This window comes from Ischnura elegans, chromosome 9 (genome assembly GCF_921293095.1).
Source record: "Ischnura elegans chromosome 9, ioIscEleg1.1, whole genome shotgun sequence".
NCBI classification, from domain to species: Eukaryota; Metazoa; Arthropoda; class Insecta; order Odonata; family Coenagrionidae; genus Ischnura; species Ischnura elegans.
In genome coordinates, this window is record NC_060254.1 from 20290936 (window position 1) to 20315545 (window position 24610).

Genomic DNA, 24610 nt, shown 5'->3' on the forward strand with positions numbered 1-24610 from the left:
TCAAAAATAAAATCTAAATATGAAGAGTTTGTTTTATTTCTACAATGAATCGCGTCTTTTTGGTTAGCAGTTAATAACTATTCTTTTATTGGTATATATAAAATAATTTGCCATCCAATGACTTTGCATTTTGCAAGTCTTATATGGCAGCAACGATAAACACCACGTGGAAGTGTTTCATTAAATTTTTTTCTGTTTCCTATTTAGCTAAAAAAAGATAGACACCTCTCAAAAAATTATATGACTTAAGTTTGATAATAAATGACTTTTTAAACAAGAACTTAGTCATTAAATATTTTTCAATTTTTTAACGTGAGGCAAAACCAGATTTTGCGTTTATACCCTCATAACTGGGTCAAAAGGTCAATTTTATAAAATTTGGTGTACACTCCATAGAACATATAGCTTTATCTGATGTGTTAGTTTAACTTTTTAATTGAGTTTTTTTCCTTTCTTTTGGCCTAATTTTTAACGTTGATAATCGTCAAGGAGTGTAGGTCTTTTAGAATTAAATGCCATAGTTTCAGCTGAAGTTTCGCTGTATCTTTATTCTTTCATCAAGGCTTTTACTGCTATTAATATGATTCTTCCGTTGAACTAATCATAAAAAAATCTTAAACAAACTATAAGAATTAAATAATAAATGCACCAAAGCCCTGAAGAAGATAAAAAAATATACCGAAACATTTGCCAAAAAGTTGGCATTCGATTGTTAAAGGCCTAAACTCAAAGACACTAATCGACGTTTAATTTTGTCAAAATTTCATTATTATAAAATTAGAGATAAAATGACACACTATTATTGGGACAGTTAGTAGGTTTCTGTAGGTGAAAATATAACAATAATCACCACACATAATAAATAAAAGGCTCAATCAATGGCTACTCGAAAATATTTTTTTATACACGCGGTATATTTTATGCGGGAAATAGAACGAGACAAAATTATCTCCAATACTGCTAAATACTACATCAGCGCGCTTCTGGGATTGTTAGATAGGACGCTCTGGAACCAACGCAGTGGTAAATGAGGCATTCGCGGTCAGAGATTCCAAGCCCTGTGCGAGTCGTGTACTTTTTCCGTCACAAGTGAATGTCACGGAGTGCCAACCGTAACGATTGTGTCCCAGGACCACTACGGTTTGAGCTGTAACCCGTTGAGTAAACGACGTTGCGGTCTAATCAGAGTAGCAGCGGAACTACAGGCGGCAGCCTCCGAGCCGGGCTATCACGGAAATTAAATCACAGCTCGAGTCACCGAAACTTGTTAAAGCAAGCAATGAATGTGAGGTGTTTGATAAGGATGTGATTCTCGAAATAAATTGAAGCAGTCCAAGTGGATTGTTGCAGTAAGGTACTTCAGTTCTTTCAGCATTGTATGCTTATAGTAGGCACTTGTCTGAATTATGCACCATGAAAACACAAGTTAAGAACGCAAAAGAAGATAAAGCGATAATTTTAAAGGCACTTTTCTGAAGAAAAGTCAGGTGTTATATTTTTTATCCTCGCTGATATTATAGAGATGGGTTCAACTGTTCGTATGGCTGAACCGTTCATTTTAATCCTTTACAGCAAAAAGAACAGTTCAAAATATTTGCTCTTGACGAATAGTCACGGCATATTACATACCTACATCACATACTCTCCGTATACGTACATTCATATTTCCTCTTCCCGTATATCTCCTACTTGAACGAGCGACGGAGTTTGATGCTCCATCCACATCCTTCAATTTGCTGACTTATAAATGTAATACGACATATATTGCAACGCGCACCACGCATATTTCCCCTTGAGTTAACCCGACTCGCAATCAGCTGCCTCCGATAAAATAATGACAACTGAGCACTTTTGAATGCTGCACGCCAATTACGAATACTACGTACTTCGCACAGCGAGTACTAATTTTGTTATATAGTAATCCACGAAAATATTCTAGTCGTTTTTTATAAAGTCCTTACGTAGTTGCGTTGCGTATATATATGACCAGAAGGTTTTTTTAATGAATAAAACCTACATTCAGTTAAATATTTATAAATTTGAGTCCCATGTAACCTCAGAACGTACTATTTTCTTTTTTTCCATGCGATTCTTGCGTCTGGATACATGGATCACGAACTTATCATAATTTAGTGTTTTGACGAGACAAGTGGGTTCGCATCTTGAAAAGTATCGCACTACGACTCGTTGCATGTGGTAGAGTGAAATATTTGTGAAGATTTCTACACTTCCTTGATACTTGGGCTCTTTTGTTTCATTCCATTACATTATTGAATCTCATATAAAAGCCATATTTTTCTTTAATTAGTTTTAGTGCCTTATTACTAAAACCTATATTTATTACAAATCATGTGAACATTATTACTGTAAAAGGTTTTAATTATGGGTTAATATGACCCAACGGGAGTAGTTACATGACTTCACATCACGCAATTCCCAAAGGGCTATGGATATTTTCTTAAGGCCTGCAAGTTTCAGGCCGTGATCACCAAATGGTATTAGCCTACACAGTCAGATAATAAAATCTTCTAATCACTTCATAAGTGCAAGAGTTATAATTGGTTCCCTCTAAATAAAAAAAAAACGTTTTTGGGGTCAATGACCCCATTGAAATAAATGGGAAATATTTACATTCATAATGTGGCCATGAATTTCAATTGTAAGCGCAAACCGACCGATATTCTTTTTTATATGACCAATCGGTTGAGACCTTTATGCCTGACGAAGCCATTCCGCCGATGCATAATACACTCTTGAAACCCTCTTCGCGCAATTGGAAAGAGTGTCCCTCACCCATCCCTGCATGAGAAAAAAACCTTGGTCCGCAATTCCGCGGATGGGATGCTCGTCATGGCCCTGAATTTAGGGCGGTAATTAATTTGGGAAACGGGAGTTGATCGGATCAGGGCCGCCGTCGTAAAGCGGAAATGGGAGGAGTTTTAGCGGGTGACGGACAGGGGCGGGAACAGGGATGGGAGGTAGCCTTCGGGTGATGACGAGCGATGTCCGTTGAAGGCGAAGGAGACTGGGAAACAGGCCACACCGCGAGGAATGACGACTAGCGATGGGCCAGGTCAGTCGATTCAGTGACGCCGATCACCGTTCACCACTCAATTGAACGAGTCAATCGTGAATGGTCGATCGTCGGAGTATGACAATCACGATCGATATAGGTGAATTATTCCTTCAAACTATCCGTCGGGAAAAGCTAAAATTCTAGGGAGACCAATATAGGTTACGACCTTTTTTTCATTTGACTATGAAGGTTTCCGCGGTGTTGAGATTCCAATGTCTATATCTTCCAGTCACTACCTCGTCGGCTGCTATATAATGAAACTGTTGTTCAAGTGTGAGGTGAACGGCAATCCACGTGACTGATGCGGAAGTAATCGGCAGACAGAGAAATTATCTTTCTTCCATGTTTTGACACCAAATTACGAACAGATACCTATTATAGAAATTCCTATCATAAATATAGGTCTATAGAAAAAATTATTGAAAAAATGAAGTGGGTCCCATGATATATTCTTGCTAAATCTCCATAATTTGACAGTGAGTCACTTAGTACCTAATTGTTTCAAGAAAACAGGATTTGCAGAGGCTTCGCATTTCATGGAAAATTCCATTCACGAGCGACCGTTCTCTATTGTGAATGAACTTTCTCGATCATGTGCAACCGACACTGACTTCAATCGCGGTTGATCGACAGCCGAGTAGAATTGCAAGTGACTGTTGACCAACATCAGTCGCGATTCACCGATAATCGGTCGCGGATGGTCAAAAAGAGAGTCGTTCGTCAGAGTTATCCCGTTCACCAGTCGATCACATAACATATCTCGAAATTGAAGCTTCATGTGCTCAATTATTCTTATTGTTGCAAGTTTAAGGTAATTATTCTTGCACCTGCATAAATTGGAGATGTATAGGCAAAAGGGAAAAAAAATGCTTCCATTTTTAATCAAATCTTCTGATAATTATTACGGTGGGAGAGGAAGAAAGTTAGCTTCTTTTAACCCACATTTCATTTTCATCGAAAACTTTTTGAAAAAAATATGTAATTATCAATACGCCCAAAAAAGGGAAGCTTTATATTGACACATTATTGAAAAAAAGAGCGGAGAGTACGTATTGAAATCTCTTTCTCTGTATAGCGAACCACTGAAGAAAAACTTGAGCCTCACATTACGTCACAGTAGTAAAAAAAGGTAAAGATTCAACAAATTCCTTTTTTTAGGGGTGCTAAAAGACATCACATGATGAAAACCAATAAGGCTTGCGACTTTTTAATTTAATTATTTTATTTTTCATTTAACTTAATGTATTTTTTAACATAATTTAATATTTATATTTAATTTCATAAATTTATCTATTTAAATCATGTAACATCACTTGTGTGTGGAAGTGTTTAAAATGGGGACGTGTTATGATTGAAATTCATCATTTATTTCCATCAGTTAAAGATTCCACGACTTCAACACAATCCCACACACACAGAGTCGTTACTTATGCAAGGGCTCGGCTTGACACTTGAATCTTGGGAATCCCTCGGGCGAGGTTGGGAACGAAAAGCATGCCAGGAGAGAGGAAGATAAGGAGTGGGAGGGTAGAGGGGAGGCGGGTGAGGGACCGGAAGTGACGCGGATAAGGGCGTGGTTTTGCCGGAGGTTCTCTCTCTCTCCCCTTACAGCCGTCCAGCTTCCCTCGGACAAGGCAAAGGGCGGTTACAAGGCCCGGGTGGCGGTAGTGCAGTGGTCGCCTGACCGGAATGCAGAGCGGTGTGGCCCAGGGCTGAGATGTGTGGGGGAGACGGAGCAGCACCGAGGTACATGTGTGCGAAGAGAGAAGGGGGTTTAAGTGGGAAAAAGATGGCTACGATTGAAGGAGATTGCGTTAAAGTCAACTGAGGAAAAGGAGTGTTTAATCTTTCAAAGTTTATACTTTCCTAATCCAAAATTGAAAGGTTTCAGTTAGTTTTCCCTGAATTCATCAGTTATGTATTTATGATATTTCTTATTATCATTATTCTACCGTATCTATTCTTTTTTAAGGTAGGTTTGCAAGGAGTTGAGAATCACATTGGTCGTATCTACTCTCTCCTTGGACTTCCGTCTTCAAATCACAGTGCAATCTACACCGTTTAATTCTGCCCATAACCCAATGGGCAAAATAAAACGAATAAAAATTAATGGTCAAAAGTCTTGCGCTATCCTATGACCCATAGGAATTCCTGCACTGGCGAGAAAAATTCTCAATAGCTGCCGTTAGAAGCATACATGCGAAATAGGTCGAAGGGTAAGATTTGGGCGAAGGTTCAAGTGATGGTGTAACATAAAAACACTGTTGGAATGAACATAGGTAATTCATCTCATGTCTTCCCTAAAAAAATGAAGATTAATCTAGTGTATGTTGACAGCTTCTATCAAATTCATAAATATTCAATCCTGCTCTTTACCAGTGCTAATACCACAATGCAAATACTAATGATAAATGAATAGCTTGGCACTTTTTTAGAAAACCGATTAACTAATAGGCGTTTTAAATAATCGACTAAACTAAGTCCTTTGAATCTACAGGAATCAAGCTTCTTAGGAATGATTTGGGTATGTTAAAATATGGAATGGTATTTGAAGGAAGCGACCGGCTGCTGAGATTATTTTCGCCTTAAGGGAAGGGCTGACTCGGCCATCGTCTCGCAGCCCTGATGACAATGGCCGTGTCGGACATCGAAACGTCGGCTGTTATGCAGCTTCTGACCCGGTGGCGATCCCGATAACATTCTACGAAACATACTGAGTAATGGAAAAAATTTCCAGTAATTTAAGGCGGTCGGTTGAGCCATCACACCAACCTATGTCCAAAATTTAAACTAATCGATGCATAATATAGGGCAGAGTGTTGTACCATGGAACACATTTTCAAATTCTTTATATCAAGCAAAATTTATTTCCTGAAGATTCAGTCGAATGGTATAAATTGAATCCATTAACAGGGTTATTTACATAAGTTTTAGATTTGTACTTTTACTACTAATGGATCTAATCAACACTTCTAAAAGTATTTAAAATTGTTCCTATGTAGGTATATCAGGTTCATGTAAGTACTATCATTTGCAAAAGTCTTGCAACAAATCGAGCGGCGCCACTTTCGCTCCATTGTCGATTTCTGGCCACCATTGAGTTTGAATGATCACTATCTAGGTATGAATCTTCATGGTAGCTCGGGAACGACTCACGAACGGGTCATCGAGAGACGTAGGAAATCATTACGATGTTCAGTTGAGTAAACGAGCGTAGATGTTGTTAAGTCGTCGCGGCGTTTGAGATTATTTTTGTACCCGTAGTTGACTGGAGTAGATAATTGAAAATATTTACCCGTTAAAAGAGTGGGTACCAATGTTAAACCCCATAAGGCCGGCTGGGGCGATTTCGCCATTAGGAACGCAGAAATCAACTCGCTCGTAACCCTTTTTTTTAGGGATTCAACGTCGTTCAGGAGACTATATTAAGTTGTTGAAATATTTGTTCGATATAGAAGAATTAATAAATGAAAAAAAATTTACTGGCAATTTTCCGGAAAAAACACGACTCTGTCGTCTCCACCATATTTAATTGATTGGCATTAAATAGTTCTTTACGTAGGTTGAAGCTGATAAAGATAGCTCCATAAGCTTTCTTCTTCATTAATTATCAAGTTGTTAATTGGATAAATGTATTTACACCGATGGAAATGTTTCTTCGGGGAAAAAATGGAATTTTGATTGCCAAAAAAAATCGCTAGGCCTCATCGTTGCAAGCAGAATGTGTCTCTATTTTTACTGTGTACATATCTAGGAGAGGCTTAAATTTTTACGATAGCACTAACATATTTAATTATCATGTCGCATTAATCTTCTTTTTGTTATAATGAATTAGTTACTGTTTCGATTTTAATATTTCGGCCATTATTATATTATTAAGGACAACCCTAGTAGAAAAAATTGTGTTCTTTTGGTGTTCTTTATATGTTCATTCAGTGTTCAAGTGTTCTTTTGATGTTATTTTGGTGTTCTTTTATGTTCACCAATTTCTTGGTGTGTTCTTTTGATGTGCAATTTATGTTCTTTTTATGTTCATCTCAGTGAACACAAAATGAACATTTTTCTTTATGTTCATTTTGTGTTCCCTTTGAGTTCATTTTATGTTCACCATGGTGAACACAATATGAACATTTTTTATGCGTTCATTTTATGTTCACTTTGTGTTCATTTTATGTTCACCATGGTGAACACAAATTGAACATTTTTTTATATGTTCATTTTATGTTCACTATGTTGAACACAAAATGAACATTTTTCTTTATGTTCATTTTGTATTCCCTTTGAGTTCATTTTATGTTCACCATGGTGAACACAATATGAACATTTTTTTATGCGTTCATTTTATGTTCACTTTGTGTTCATTTTATGTTCACCATGGTGAACTCAAATTGAACATTTTTTTATATGTTCATTTTATGTTCACTATGTTGAACACAAAATGAACATTTTTTTTGTTGGTCTTTAAAATAAACCAGTATAAAAATTCTCATTCCTTGGAGGTGATTGTGGATAACTGCAGATCATGTGTCATGACAAGTAGCTTTACATAAAACAAGTAATACAGATGGTTTTGGAGACTTTGTCTACCAAAAATGAGTTTGAATTTCGCCATCTTGAAATCCACAAAACTGTATTTTTTAGCAGTTTTCCATAATATTTCTAGAAATTTAAAATAATGAATTTCCGGGAAAATTATCCCAAAATGAAGGCATATCATCAAAAAATGGACATTGAACGATCCGAGAATGCAATCAAGGAACACCTGAAAACACTCTCAATATGTACTTTATTGCATACTAAAGAGGGATAAGGCCTGAGCATTTGGCATGTACGTATAAGTGTGTTTCTAATAAAAAAGCTGGAAATAAAATGATTTAAAACTTATCCAAACACTGACATCTGGCTCACAAAGATGTGAAAGTGTTCATGGAAATGATGGGACTTCCGTGAAAGCTTTTTCTTTGTTGTTCAACAAAATGTTCTTTTTATGTTCATTTTGTGTTCTTTTGATGTTCAAAAAAAGTGTTCATTTTGTGTTCAAATTATGTTCTTTTTATGTTCACAGACGAGTGTTCATTTTGTGTTCTTTTTATGTTCTTTCTGTCACAAAACACATAAAAAGAACATAAAGTGAACATTCGGTGAACATAGAAGGAACACAATTTGAACATTAAATGAACATAAAAAGAACACTGAATGAACACACTTTTTTCTACTAGGGAACCAACTTAAAGAGTGACTTAGTAGTACGACTTTTCCCTATCCATGAATGCCTCCATTGGTAAGGTTTCCAATAACAACAACGGACAGAGATTAAATTGAAAGTCAATTTTAACCAATATTCGTCCTTTTTTAGGGAGGGAAATACTTTGCGCATCTATTAGGGAGGTAAAATACTTTGCGCATAATTTAGCCGCTCCCTCAGCTCTTAACGCTGAATCGGGTGCTCCCGGGCCGTAGTTTTGGTCAGCTAATAGGTCCTGCACCTCGTCTTGCCCTACATCTTTATCGCAACTTTACCAGCCAGGGACGAGGACGTAGGTTACCTTGAGTAAAACTTGCAGGCCGTAAGTGATTATCACGTACTTCCAAAATAGTGTAAATAGGGCCAATTTGTAGCACTATCATATACATGTTGATGCCACAATTTGCTTGAAGAAAGTACGCACTAGAAAAATAGTTGATAAATACCTCAAGATAAGCCTTTCGTATATTTAAAAATAAGCGCCGTGGAGCGTGCACGATTAAGGATTACCATTACATAGGTTATTCCAAGGATTGTACTTAGTAGATCAGCTAGTCTCACATTCTGTCCCTTTCCAACAAAATTACTGTATTAAAAAAACACTGATTGTAGAATACTGAAGCCTAAAGTTTAAAAGTAAAATTCTTCACTTAATTTATATCTTTTTCTATCTCTAAGAAAAGTTTCCGTCACTGCTCATTTACGAAACGAAAAAGGGTAAAATTGTTCTGAAAAACTTTACTGGAGAAATTAACTTGGCAGGAAATGGCGACACGTTGATGACAAATGCAGCATAGTACATAGACGGACAGCATAATCGCTGCAAAATGTCATTCATAATTTTCTTTTTAATCAGATAAAATTGATCTATTTAAGAAATTACGTATATGGAACCTTAGATTATTACGATAGTTCTCATTTCAAAGGTTAATAATGTTGAGCAGTTACGGACCTGTAAGGGAAACCATATAGCACTAGGAATTACATTCACCAGTGATTCTGATAAGAGTTCCTTCAAGAAAATGCAATTGATTCGTCCTACCGCGCTAACTACGCATGATTCCCGTCGCACGGTCATTTAAATTAGAAATTGTTGCAAAAAATGCTGAAATTCAACAGCTGGTACTCTCTCAACATAAATTTCAAAAATAAAACAAACTTTAAAATAAAATACGGCTGTACGGAGGATAAAAATTTTTGGCCACGGGACGGACTTGAACGCGGGCTCCTCCTATTACCAGCCCAAATGTTTATTCACTGAGCTATTTCTAGCTCAAGGTCATTCAGAGATAATTTTGATTATTTGATGTCATTGTAACACTGAGCTCCTCCATGTGCTTCTGCTACGGCTTCTCACTTGAACGAATTTGATCAAAATAATCACTTTCTCGGTATATTAGTCTTTTATTCGTTTATATGATTATAACTTGAGCACAGAGGCTTTCGCATACTCTATGTTACGGCTGGTTAGTATATACAATAGGAATATAATGATGTTGTCGCCTGCGACTTCGGTATGGTATCGTCTTATTTTAAGTTATTATTATTTGTTATTATGTTTCAAACTCGGTATTTGTATTTCTAATGAATCAAGCGTATACATTCATTAAAAACAGAAATTCTGTTAGGATTTGCTTACGTCCTTCTTACTCGACTTGAAAGGTTTTATGAAATGAGCTGCAGTTCCACTGATGCCTTAAACATAAAACGTATTGCCAACAAACACATTTCCTAATACAATGTAAACTACTTAATGCAAGTAGATAATTCAATTAATAATGCTAAGTAAGTAATCTACATTATCCCGAATTCATCAGTGTATATGTAAATGATTGCATCTAAATAAGATAACTTAATCATCAACGACACAGCAGCTTAGAGTTATTATTCGCATTCACACTAATTCAGCAGTAGAACATATTATCAAACAATACCTGTTGAAATCCGACAATCATAAAAAATGGGACTTTTAGCTGGAATTAAGTTTTCCTCGTCATACTTTGAATAAGTGGAAAGGAATACATCTTTACCGATTGACGGACGTCGGAGAACTCTTGTCATTACTTACGCAACGATTAATGCCGATCAGCTTAACTAATTCATATTTTACGTGTTTGCTCAGACATTTATACGATGAAACACTGGGAATTTCAAAGCTGCCTCGCATCATATGTCGTAGATATTGTATTAAAACATCAACCCGAGTCGATAGATGTAAACAAAAGTCTGCCTGTTCACAGTGAACGACTCGTGATTTCCAGCTCTCTGAAAAGAGCTGAGATCACTCAAAAAGAGCCAAGCTACCAACTTTTTAAAATCTCTCCGAGGAATTACCTTCGATCTTTCCTACTGCATTAAATGCTACAATGTGTTTGGGGGAATATCATGAACATTTATTTCACTTAAATGGAAACGGTCAAATCCCGAGACTGAAAAGGATGACAAAATACCTCACCCACCCAATGACCCGTTCTCCATGCATTGAACCATGAAGACTAATATTGGATTGTTGCATACACCCGAAAACCATACAATTTCCGGGCACAATCTTTGTGGAGCGAAAGTGGCGCCGCTTGATTTGTTGCAAGACTTTTGCAAATGATAGTACCTATTGTACCAAGGAGCACAAGTAAGATTGGTGGGAATAGTAATTAAAAAGTGAAAAATGGAAATAAATATGATTTGTTTATTAAATTTGAAAATGCATTAACGTGTCTTATAAAGACAATTAACGTAACTTAGGTAAAAACTTAATTTTAAAATATAACTCCTTTCCAGTAAAAATAAACTTAGGTGAAACCTTCTTAAATTAAGAGAACTCTTTAAAGTCCAATTACATAATAAATATCGCACAACAAAGCAAATTATAGAGTATTGGACCATAAATTGCGGCTGGCTACAAAAATTACAAACACAGTAACATGTTCCTAGATACATCATGGGCTTGTGTTCCTTGGTACAAGAGGTAGCCATTTTTAATTTCGGCTTACTTTACGGTTTAATATTGCACCTAAAATACATATAAGTAACTAATATTAATCACTATTTTTTGTTAATTTCACCTATGCTACGATAGCCACTGTTGGGGTGATCAATTTTTGGTAAAAGACCACGATATACAACCAAAAAGTTTTACTTTTCAGCGTCAAAAATTTCAAACTGGCATCTTCTTTGTAAACATAATCCAAATGAACTCAATTTGACCCATGCTACACCCTAGTGCTTCTTTCAGGTAATGTCTTACTTTAATGCCCCTAGGTCGCAGCACTTGCCGATAGTTTCAAGTGCTCCTAGGTACACTATGCCCTAGGTACACCACCCTACCCTACCCTATAGTATGAATTGGTTATAGAGATATCGACGGACTGCTAACATAATTTGTGCCATGTGGAATGGGTACGGAACGAAAGGTGGAGAGATAGCCGGTGTCGGCATTGTCCTGCTCTCAACGAAAGGCGCCAAGGAAACCACGGCTTAACGTCCCATCCGACGGACGAAGTGCTGCGCACCAAGTATCTCCACGCAATACTCAAGCAAGGATCGGGCAATCACTGAAAAATCTCTGCCACCACCGAGAAATTCACGGGGTGTTAAGCACACGCTCAAGCCACCAAACCAACCCGATCTCCTGGAATGAAGAGTAGAGTCCTCTAAGAAGTCCCTGCTAAGAATTTGGTTATACTACAGGGTGATTTTTAAAATTCCCCCGACCCTGTCCTTCAGCTTGGCAACTAGTTATCCTGATAAAGCACCCAAATAAAACCACAATAGGGTTTTTCTATTTGGCAGAGATTCGCAATGGCACTTTTTATGCATGTTTATCTACTATTTTTTGGGCTATTTGGGAAAATTATGCTACGAGAATTGGAAAATCAGTGCGAATCCCTAAACCCCACACTTTTAGGGGACCCCTTTAAAGCAGATGATAAATGCATAGGATATTTAAAATCCTGTAGAAATAGATGACTTTATAAAATTATAGAATTTCTGATGCATGGAATTACTACATTACGTTTATACTAAATGCTATGTAAGTAAAAATGTTTATGCTGAACAATAAGACAGCCACATAAGAGAAAGTTACACTCATATTTACTTAATAAAATACATATATTTCCAACATTGCAGAAAACAAGTAGCGATTTGAAAAGTTTTATTCATATGATCAGATGTCTTCTGATGCCTTCAGATGTCTTCTTATACATTTTTACAAATGTATGTCATTTAATGACCCAAGTGTCTAAAAGCTATAGTAAATGGTTTATGCTAGGTTACGGTTTATACTTTTTAAAGTGAGCATCACGTTGCATTCCAACAATTTAGCAAACACCAGATCTATCCATCTGAATAGGATCAAATTCCTTTTATCTCACTTCGGTAGGATATCGAGATGCCTTTATTTCAGAAAAATATGACACAATAAATTCTATTGAGGACATATCGCTACTCAGCAATACTGAAGAGCGTGACGTAATACTAAAAACGGGAGCAGAAAAAATGGCAGGGATAAACCTATGCCTAACTCGAGTCCCATCAGACAGTCAAAGCTCACCACAGCGTAACTTAATAGTGCTAGTTGCAAACTCCGAAAAAATGAAAAACGAGTCCTTTTTTTTTCAGCAAAATGTGAAATAAAATTTAAAAATATTAACCGTGTCCATTTGTCAGAAGAAAGAAACAGCATCTGTAATGGGGGAATGGTGAATAATTTCGTTTTTGCAATGATGTACTTCGTGTAACTAGTTTAAAAAAAAGCATGGCTCTTATAGTCGTTGAGTATTTTTCAGAGTTAAATATTTACCATTATAATGTTGTTTAAGAGTACTTAACACCAAACCATTTAATCCTAAATTCATGTGACATGCATAGATAACTCTCCGTTTTAATGGTTGAATAAAAAAATGGTATAACCTGAATGTTCAGAGATGCAGTAGGTCACCATGAACAGTTTGCACGTTTACTTCAATTATATATAGCTTACTTTAGTTATTCAGCTGATTGTAACAAATGACAATGAAAAAATATGTGATTGCTAACTATCCATCCACAAATTTATGATAAAATAAGACTTGGCATAAACTTCTCGCAAAACAGAACTAGCTTAACCATAAAGATTGCCGACGGATTATGTAGTCATGTAAACAAATATTTACCATTAAGTACCTATTGAGTCATTTATGAAATTTATTATATTATCATATATGAATTTTATGAAAGTATTGCCATTCTATGAAATTTATTTTGCATTGATATAAATCATTGAATGTCAGCGGTTTTGAAGAATTTTCTCCTTCCAGTCATCAGCGATAATGAAGCTACCTTCTTCCAAAAGTAATAATTAGCTCTAATAAATCTGCAATCATAAAAAATGGAAAGATATGAACTTGGAATCATGCTGAAACGTTGATGAGAGTGCTGGTTACTCACCCAGTAGGCGCGAGGTCAAATTTCGGTGGTGGCTCAAATCTGGTGGTGGAGATTATTCAGAGACTGACGTTTATATTAGTGCTCTGTGGAGGGCACTTCATGTTCAACACTCCGTCCGTTGGATGGGACGTCGAGCCGCGAGCCCTTCGGCTCTTATCGTAATGAGCACGTTAATACTGACACCGCGTTTCTCTCCTCCCTTACCCCTCTTCTACCCTTCTAATACGGCGAGCATCATCTCAGCGGCCCGCCACCTTCTACAAATATTATATCAATAAATGAACTTTCCCCCTCTTTTTATCGCAAAGTTATTCACTAAAGGCATATGGAGAATTTTTATCCGTTTTGACACAAACCATTTGAGATTTTTAAAGCTTAAACTCGGTGATGGAAAAGAAGATAGCTGGGGATAAATGCGAGAGAGGACGGCAAATTGAAGGAAGAAGGTCAAACGGGGGAAAAAGACATAAAGAGGAAGAAAGGGCGAAGGAACACAGATGACAGATAAGAAAGGGAGATTCATCGCATGTTCCTACGAGCATTTGCGAGGATCCCTGATCGATTAGATATATTACCACCCATATTCGCTGAATCTCAAGACAACCCTACAATAAGATTTGCTCAAATTGAAAAATTGTTACATCTTCACAGCAATAAGTGGTAATGAATCAATATTGTTATCTCAACATAACTTTTAGCCCTTATGCATTTGCAGCAATAATTCAGGTGGATACATAATTGCAGTAAAACCTTTACATGGTTCTCACAATTTTATTATTAGTTGGCCTAATTTTTGAAAAATCATGTCATTTTCTAGGTCATAAAATAAATAATTTGCCAAAACTTGATTCGGTTTACAATAAAATTCTGAGTACCGTGCAAAAACTTTTCTCTCATTATGTTACCTGTTTCACGATGACACAATATGTCGCTATCTACTCTTAAGTTTGTGAATGAGAAATAAATGAACTGTTGTCGTTTTTTTTACCTCAATGCTATCCATCAATGGCGTACGTAGAAGTTTATCCATTTCGACATACCTTTCCTAGACTATTGAAGGCTGAATCTTGAAGGAGGAAAAGGGAGATATGGAGGACAAACATGTAAGGACGTCAGATGTGTAGAAGGGATAAAAATACAGACTAATAAGCCGCATTTCAGAACTTTATCCAAGTATTTATAGTGACTCAAGCTTGACTCGATTGCCACGTTGGTGTTACAATACCTCATAGTGTCCCAAGGCTTGCTCATACTATACTCCACCGGTGATAATTTGAGTCCCAAGTAGTTTGATGAGATTAGTTGAGTTTCTAATATAATTTAGTAGCGAAATTCTGAGGTTTCCACCACCGTAGTGTCACATTTTTGAAATTAATTATCTGTAGTAAAAATACCTCCACGGGTTGTTTTCCAAAATAGCTATTTTTTTATGAGCAGTTTACAATGAGTGACTATGGTAAAGTCTAGTGAAGTAAAATATTAAAGGTATTAAACTATAATAAACAAAGAGTACATAAATTACTAGAATCAAGGTATTGTTTTATAAATTTTACGCCTGTAAGTAACCAAAATAATCTACTCTTGCTAAGTTGAGTTGAGTTAAAGTTAATTCCCAAAATTTGAACTCAAACAGAACATGAATTCGGGATGCGAGCCACCGAAGTAGCGTCAGGACTCAAGTTTGAGTTTTGGAACGCGGCCCGAGGGAAGGTAGAGATATGGAGGAAGAAAAGGCAGAGGAGAGAAGAAGAAGAAGAAGGAAGGCCTCCCTCTTATCTTGATCCCACACCTCTCTCGCTCCTCCGGGTGTCGGCTGACTTAAGCCTTTTTTTTAAAGCACGGGAGCGCCGCGCCGCGGATGAAAAGAGAAGCAAAAATGAAATTTCCCCCGCCCGCAGTTTTTTTTTCCATCCCGCGCGATATTTTTTCCTGGGGCGGGCAGGCGGGCGGGCGGTCGGTCAGTTTTTTCTGCACCCGGTGCGATCCTCGCCTGAAGGGAAAGAAATCGTTACACAAAAGATCCGAAAGGGGAAGAGAATAAAAATAAAAAGTATGAGAAGGCCGCACAAAAGCATCGATATCACTCTTTTGGCCCAGGGAACTTCGCAGGAGGCGAAGAGGCGATTGAGACTTTTGGCGCGAGCATCTGCTCACCTCTATTCATTCACTTCGGACATTCCCTCGAAGCAGAGGGGCGAAGTTAGACATGTGCACTGCGGTGGACCGAAAAACGTCTTAATTACTGAAATGAAAAATCAAGTAGTATTTTATTGTAATGATTATAAACGTAAAATCACTTAATCACAAAACGAAACGAACCTTATTGCTGATAGAGGAATGATATGAGGACATGGCTACTTCCATCAACCAACAATAATAACCATTTCTTCGTACATATTTATGGGAAATTACACCACAATGCTAATTAAGAGATACTGAGACGAACGAGAATTGTTCAATATTCTTTTATACACTATCTTAAACAGCAACATACGTATTTACTAGGAATAAATCACCAAATATGCATTTATACACCACAACTTACATTTATTTCGAAATAAACTAAGGTTTAGGCTTCATTGTGGGAATTATTTCAATCTAAAGTATCATCTAGACGTTTATGAAGGGATAAATTTTGAAAAAGATCTTGAGAAAAAGATTCGGCTTCCAAAGGGCAAAATGTAAATGATGGTAAAAGTAGCCTGACATTTAAGGCAATGTGCGGGTTACCTAAGCTTGACACTTTTTTACCATTTTTACGCTTCTCAAAACAAAGAATTCTTTTAACTAAGCAAATTTAATGCTGAAAGTTATGCTCATCAATGGCCATCGCCGAAGTGGGCTAATCTGCAGTGATTTCTTCTTTTTAGGTATTTGTCTCCATTTTCAGCCGGAATTTTCTAAAATTTTTAAAATTTACGAATCGTACAGCAGTGGTAAATATCATTCAATTTTGAGAAAAATTCGGATCTGAGACCATGATATAAGCAGACAACTTTCGCTCAGAGAGGAGTTTAAGCCCCACAAAAATTCATTTTTTAGCCCACTCAAATGTTCTCGTTCCCTGATTGATTTCTTTCGCAGATAAGTACCGCATCATTATCGGTACATTCATTTTGGCTAAACATCTATTGACGATAACTACGTGGGAAGAAGTTGATGGGGGATATCATCATCATCACTGGTCAACAATCCTAGGATTGGTTTGACGCAGCTCTCCACTCAGTTCTCTCATTAGCCAATCTTTTCACACCTACGTATTTCTTCTCTTTCACATCTCTCTTTACTTGTTCCATGTATTATGTTGTGAAAATCAGGGGAAATGCCAAACATTATGGTGCGGAACACAAGGGAAGTCGGCTCATGAATATGTAGACTAGGTGGTCGAAAAAATGAAGGGTCAATTTTGTCTGGGGCACCTCATTACTCTTGTAGCTAATTGGTCAAAAAATAATAACGTAATAAATGATAAACCTGCCTCATTGAAGGTAAATTTTGGAAAGATTCGGTTATTAGCAAGATGCATGAAGTTATTCCTCCATAAAATGTAAATCATTTCCCATAGAATCTTAAATATTATGTCATTAAGCGAGGAAAATATATCTTTATAGGCATGCATACTGTTCCGACCACTGAAAAAGTGTTAGAACAATGCATCATGATCCCATCCAGAAATTCCAGCGCTCTACTCTAGATAATTTGGAAGTGATCGAAATTTGAGAGGCAAGATTTTACAACGACAAAAAAAGTAACAAAGCGAGCATAATGAGAAGAGGTTGAAATTTTCTCATCTCTATACAGGAAAATTATGGAATTGAACCAGTAACCAGGAGATCTGTCTAAAATCTTGCTCTGTAATATACAGGCATTAAAAAAAATATGGTAAATCTATACTTGTAAACCACTGATGATGATATGCGAACTGCGTAAATTTCAACGTAATTTTAATGTCTTATAGTATGTTTATTTAAGTTTCGCGATGGTTCCCATGTTTCACGTTGTTCTTCAATTTTTACTGCGCAACTTTACTGCCCTATGGCCTAACTTTACTGTGCCACCTGACAATAGTCAATTTGCACAGATCTGTGTAGTAAAAAATGAATAAATATACACTTCAGAACAAATATCAAAATATCCATAGCGAATATAGTGAAAAAATTGAAATATTAACACCCCTTGCAACAGAAGTAGAACGAATTTCGAAGCAAAACTATGTACACATAATACTTGAAATTATGTCAGGTACAGGTATTTTATCACGCAAGGTCAAGGAAAACCTTACTCACCTTTATTTCGGTATAAATGTCTATCCAATAATCCAAAAACAAATTTTATAAATGACATGAAATACTTTTATTTCTTAGACCACCGCAGTAACAAAATTGAATATGAATATGTTGGATAACGCCCGAGTATAAAAATTCTGAAATAAAAATAATGATAACGAAAGTAAAATTAATGGAGTGATTATCTTTGGACGGAAAAGCGACTGAAAAGAAATAAATAAATGCCTGTGTAAGGACTGCTTAGTTTTCTGTCAACAATCTTGTTACATACCGCCGAAATTGGAGCAGGGTAAGTGGTTGCGTCAGCGTGCGTGGCTATGTTCTCTCCTCCAGCAATAGCCTCTCGCCCGCTCTATGCATCCTCCCCGCTCGCCCTATCGATCCCACGGATGAGTTGACTTGGTGAGTTTTCCCGAAATTCCTTTAATCTAGGGCGCCGACGCTCTCTACGCGTGACACGCACTCACGGCACCCCATTGTACACGCCTACCTCAAGCCTTTTAACACGACACATCACTCCCGATCCATTGCAACTATTTTACAGAGCAGTACTTGTCATTATGTAAGGATTTTAATAAAATAATAGTGATGATTTTGGTTTGTAGCGTAGCGGTTTACGCTTTGGAAACGTGGAAGTTGAGGAAAGAGGTGGACAAGCGACTAAAAATTTCCGTCCAATCACACGATTAGAAGAATACTGACTGAGCCGATTGTTACACGTGGAATTAAGTGCATTTCGAGTCTATACAAAGGGACAACTGGGGAAAGAACATCTGCGCTGCTTGAAATCTTAAACGACTAAGAGGATGGACGAGTTGTACATCGAAACGTCGGAGGGAGATATGGAAGAACTTAACCGGTGACAGATCCAAGAAATCGTGACTGCCAAGTAACAAGAAATATTCGAAATATGGGTGTGGAGAAGAATGTAAAAGGTGAAATCGACGGGTAATAAGAGGAAAGACGGAGTGCTAGGCATGGTGTAGGAGGACAGAAATATTTTGCTTGAGATAGGGAAAAGACAGACGGTTTGGATTGAGCGAGTACTGATTGGAAAGGGATGTTATAAACCGAGATAGGTGGAAGAATATAATGTAGGCGGGATAAGGCCTATAAGGATCTAGGCCCTAAAGTGACTTGAAGAGGGGATTCCAAAATGGGAGTGGAGTCTAATAAATAAATTCAATTTAGAACAATAAAGAAAAAGAGCTAACTTTTTTGGCATATCAGTTCTCTCCTAATAAAACACCCATTAAAAATACACATAAAACATTGGAAATAGGGAGACAACCACGATGGGAGAAGAAGGCCATAGTGAACCTCAAAAATTCATGCAAACCTACCATAAGGAGTATAACAGTTAAATTATAATAATACTTGTGCTATATTCAAACACTACCAAATGTATTTCCGCTAACACTCTCTCATATTTGCTTTCTCCAAACGCTCCGTCTACTTCGTATCTCAACCAGAATTTTCCTCTAGTCACCCACCATGTCAAGCGCATTGTCGTTCCTCCTACTCTCCATCCACTTCACTTACTCCATACTGCTTCACACCCATATCTCGAGTGCCTCCAGTAATTTTTCCTCCTCATATCTAAGCGTCCATGTTTCCGAACCGTTAAGTGTTAGTCTCCAACTCAAACTCTTCACTAGATAGCATTAGTAATTAAATAACAAATGAAAATAACGCCGGGATTTATTTTACGGAAATTATAAATATTTATACTGGAATGACAAAACTGGTAAAATTCCTCACGAAAATTATATTAAAAACCGGTCAGAGTTTCAATAAATAGTTTCATTATCAAGGTAACCTATGGTAATGATAATGACACTAATTACATAGTTTACCTTGATAATGACACTATTTGTTGAAACAATGGTTGTGTTCGATAAACGCTAATTGTGAAACTTTAGTATTTTTCTCATTTCAATATGCCTTGCATGACGATTCTTCAGTTATCTTACCTATCCTTATGATGCCAGGGAGACCATTGTTTTACCCTTGGACTCTTCTGGTTCTTGCTTTTAAACACTCAGGGTTCCGATGTATCTCCCCTGTTACAATCTCATGTAAAAAATTTTGTTTATTTTTTATAGTTGCAGTTATTTTCACTTTTATACTTATTGGAGAATATATCAATGTTAAAAAAACGCCGCATTGGCTAAGTCTACTCTCTTCCTGATGTCAGCGGCTGTAAAAAAAAACGTTATAATGGCGAGATGATGTTTTATGAGCTTCTGGCATAGCAGTTAACTTCGAAGTGTATACCAGAGGGGTTAAGAGTTCGATCTTGAGTGTAGCGCTTTACACCTCTGACGTCACTCTTGGACCTCTTTGGGCTGAGTTCAAAAGCTTCAGCCTCGGCGCAATACATCATGGGAGGCGGAGGCTTAGATGGAGAGACACGAACTGAACTCGGTAATCTCCATCGCCGCGTTTCCGAAAGGCGCATTGAAAGCAGGTTTCATGCGTGGATTTCCGAAGGGAGAGGTTAAAGCCGAGTCGCGCGAGAAACCAAGGGAAGATGTGCCCGTTATCACCCGCGAGCCGACGGGTAAAACTGCACGACCAAGTTTTTTTTCTACCATTCAGTTCCTTCGCCGGGAAAAAAAGGGTCGATCCGATAACAGAATACCCGAGGGTGATGTCTCCGAGCTACCTTTCCTCCATGATCCGTCATGTCATAGAATTATCACCTTCCTCGACACTTCCCTTTGAATCGGCGCCATAAAGTAGGTACATGGCATCGTAAGAAGAATGTGTGTACTAGATGCTCTTAAGACAAATTTCACCCGCTAAGGAGAATTTTAACAAACTTTCAAGTCTCCCTCGAGTAGACTTTTTACGACATGGAATAGGTTGCATCAAAAGGATTTCGTTACGTATAGAGGCTAGAGAGGTTCCGACGTTGGTACATATGAAATTACTTTCAAATCGAGTTCAGCATTCTTTCGGGCTGCATCCGCGTCCGTTGTCGAAGAACCACAACAGTTTCGCCAGCTCTCCTGCCAGCGTCCTCAGGTGAAGGATGAAGTGAAGCTTTTAGTCCTCTCTTATATAGGCAATTTTTTGGCGCCAATTCGGTGGATTTCTTTCGACCAATCAGGGAACGTCCTCGTATTTGCGTCGAATATACCTTTTCCACGCGCTGTGCAAAGGATAGCCATCCTCCCTGTTAAAGTTCGCTGGTCTTTTGACTATCTCAATGGCCTCTCTTATTATTCTCGGGAAGTACTTGTCTTCTCTCGCAATTATTTTGGCGTCGTCAAATAAAATTGAATGTCCGGATTCACTCCAGGCGTGCTCCGCGATGGCAGAGGCTTTGAACTGTTTGTTTTTGGTCGCTCTTCGGTGTTCGCTCATACGGGTGTTCAGCGCTCTGCATGTTTCACCAATGTACCATTTACCGCAAGAGCATGGCACTTGTTACACGCCTTCGGAGAGTAGTGGTGAAATTCTGTCCTTGGGCCCGGGTAGGATGTCAGCTATCTTAGTGACGCAGTTGAACCTGGTCACTACATCATGCTTCCTCAATACTCTCGCGATTTTCTCAGACGTCCCTGCGATGAAGGGGATGGTGACATAAGCCTTCGGATCCGGCCTGGTGGCATCTTCCGGGTCAGGCGTCGCGGGCACTTGTCCTCTGTTTTCTTCCTTCTCGGCCCTTTTCAGGACCATGTTGGCGCTGTATCCATTTCTAAGTAAGGATGATGTCAGGTGCTTCTTCTCGCTGGCAATTGAGTCCGAGTCGCAAATTTTATATGCTCGGTTAACAAGAGTAGCCACTAGTGAGCTCTTCTGGCTGGGATGGTGATGTGATGCGGCATTTAGATAGCGGTCGGTGTGTGTAGGCTTTCTGTATACACTGTGTCCAAGCCTTCCATTCCCTTTTCTCTTCACCAGGACGTCCAAGAAGGATAGCTGATGCTCTTTTTCCAACTCCATAGTAAATTGGATGGCGTGATGCTGTGAGTTCAGATGATTCAGGAACATTTTTATTTCTTCCTCGCCGTGTGGCCAAATCACAAATGTGTCGTCGACGTATCTCAGCCACAGTGAAGGCCGCTTGTCGTAAGATTCCAAGGCTGTCTTCTTATTTGACGACGCCAAAATAATTGCGAGAGAAGACAAGTACTTCCCGAGAATAATAAGAGAGGCCATTGAGATAGTCAAAAGACCAGCGAACTTTAACAGGGAGGATGGCTATCCTTTGCACAGCGCGTGGAAAAGGTATATTCGACGCAAATACGAGGACGTTCCCTGATTGGTCGAAAGAAATCCACCGAATTGGCGCCAAAAAATTGCCTATATAAGAGAGGACTAAAAGCTTCACTTCATCCTTCACCTGAGGACGCTGGCAGGAGAGCTGGCGAAACTGTTGTGGTTCTTCGACAACGGACGCGGATGCAGCCCGAAAGAATGCTGAACTCAAGTAATCACCGCGGAAACCTACGTACGAACATTACTTTCAAATCGTTTTTTTTGCAAAATGTCCCGAAAAAATAAAAGGAATGCATTTGTATGCACACTATATAACCCACTTACAACCACTGACTAACTGATTCATACATATTTTTGGGCCTGATAAGACAAGGCCTAGAATCGATCTAAAATCGTAAATGGAATGAATATCATTACGGTATCCATTAGTCCATACCTTGTAAGAATCAGATGGTCTGGAAGCCATGAACTGTTAAGTACACTCAGAATTCAATTTAAGCAGGTTAGCTATAACACCTATAAAACAATCCTTAAGGAACAGAGGGCAGCCTAAAATTGTGAGAATTGGCAGATAGAACGGAAAAGTCCGCTGAAGAGAGCGAGTACACACAAATATGAAAACATGTCTACAACCTTGAAACGAATATATTGGGCGTTACGATAGCTAATTTTATTGGACAGGAACATTTTACAACCAGCTTACTTGAAACATTGAAAAAAATTATCAACCACCAAAATTAAAGCTAAGAGTGAGAAAATACGGTTTTCATATTTCCATAGATACCAAATAAATAATTATTTCTTGGTGACAAAACATTCATTTGGCAATTCCACTGCGTCATTTTTTGGGTGGCCCCAACGTCTACCAAATGATGCTGGTCGCTTTCTCAATAGTATCTGTTGAGGCAGGGATTCTTCATAGTACATACAATATAGATGCTACATCTGGCAGAAAAGGAGGGAGTTGAGAGTTGTGGGAAGTGGAGAAGGGTGACGGATTAGATAGTATTTTTCATGTCACGTTGGGCTTATTTTGAGGCTAGTTCTTTATAGGCCAGATAATAATACATCTTTCCAATGCATTGTTAAAAAAATCAATTCATACAACGTCTTTAGAATTGGTTTACATTCTGTGGGTCCCTAAATAAAGTCTTCCATAATTTATACCAGCATGTAATCAACTAAAACTGGGTAATGTGTTGTCTTCAAGCAAAATATATGGTTATAGGTATAATATTGCATGATGCTTTTCCACTGTAAAATGACTATATTTACTGCACTATATCCTCTCACTAACTTACTTTACTTCGTAATAGTAAGCGCTGCATACTAACTTCATACACTAAACAGTAGAACAATCATTGTGTAGAGTTTAATTACTGGACGTATTCTCAAAAAAATTGACTTGGCTATTTTCAGAAACTCATACAATATTTAATACAATTTATAACACTCTCTAAATCAAAGTTTTACCGTTTAAAATAAGTTATAAAATATTTATTAGAGTTGGTGGAATAAATTATATTTAAAATAAACCGCAAATAACTGTTAACCTCCGCGCTATCGATGCAAGCATGGTTTTTAGAGGAGGCGAACGAGACCTTGGGTCATTTGATACATTGAGAAGGGTAGGAAATGGAGGAGGGAAACCCGGTGTCGGCATCATCTGCTCTTAACGAAAGATGTCAAGAGGGCCATGGCTTAACTTTCCTTCCGAATAACGGCATGCTCTACATGAATTACCATCCACAAAGAACTCGAGCAAGAATCTGGCGGTCTTTAAAAAATCTACGCAACCACCGGGACTTAAACTCGGGACCCGTTAGTGGGCAGCCAACACTCAAGACATCACACCACTCTGATGTCCCAAAGTTAACAAATAAATTATGACGGAAATACGTCATTTCTCCGAGTTTCATGTCCTAGGAGGAATAATTGCATGCGTAATATATTCCATTCTTACCAGCCAAACATAAAACTAATATTTCTCTTATTTTTTTCAGGATTAATTAGGGCTTCACACCAGCAGCTTCATCACTACCTTTAGACTATCATCAAAACAGTAAGTGCCACCTCATATTATATTTCAATGCTGCCGGTTATTCTAAAACATAATTCTATAAATTTCAATTCGGAATAAATTCGATAAAAGACTTAAGGATCTTTATAAGTGATACTGACTAATGAACGCTATACGATTACGTACCAGTGGAATGAAACAAGATTCCCTTAGGCCTTAATTTTGGGCCAAATGAAGTGATTCGATAGGAATGGGATTGGGTGAGCGATAGGTATAAAACTAAGCCAATGTACAAAATACCACAATATCTGAATATAAAACAAATG

The 24610-nt window shown here is 37.8% G+C and overlaps 1 protein-coding gene across 1 annotated transcript in view; it reads left to right on the top strand.

Moving 5' to 3' along the window:
- Positions 1–24610, top strand: part of LOC124165804 — a 514500-nt gene that overhangs the window by 90832 nt on the left and 399058 nt on the right. Inside the window, exon 2 of the mRNA XM_046543329.1 lies at positions 24268–24326. The gene's annotated coding sequence lies outside the window, so the exon portion shown is untranslated. The remainder of the gene's footprint in view (positions 1–24267; positions 24327–24610) is intronic.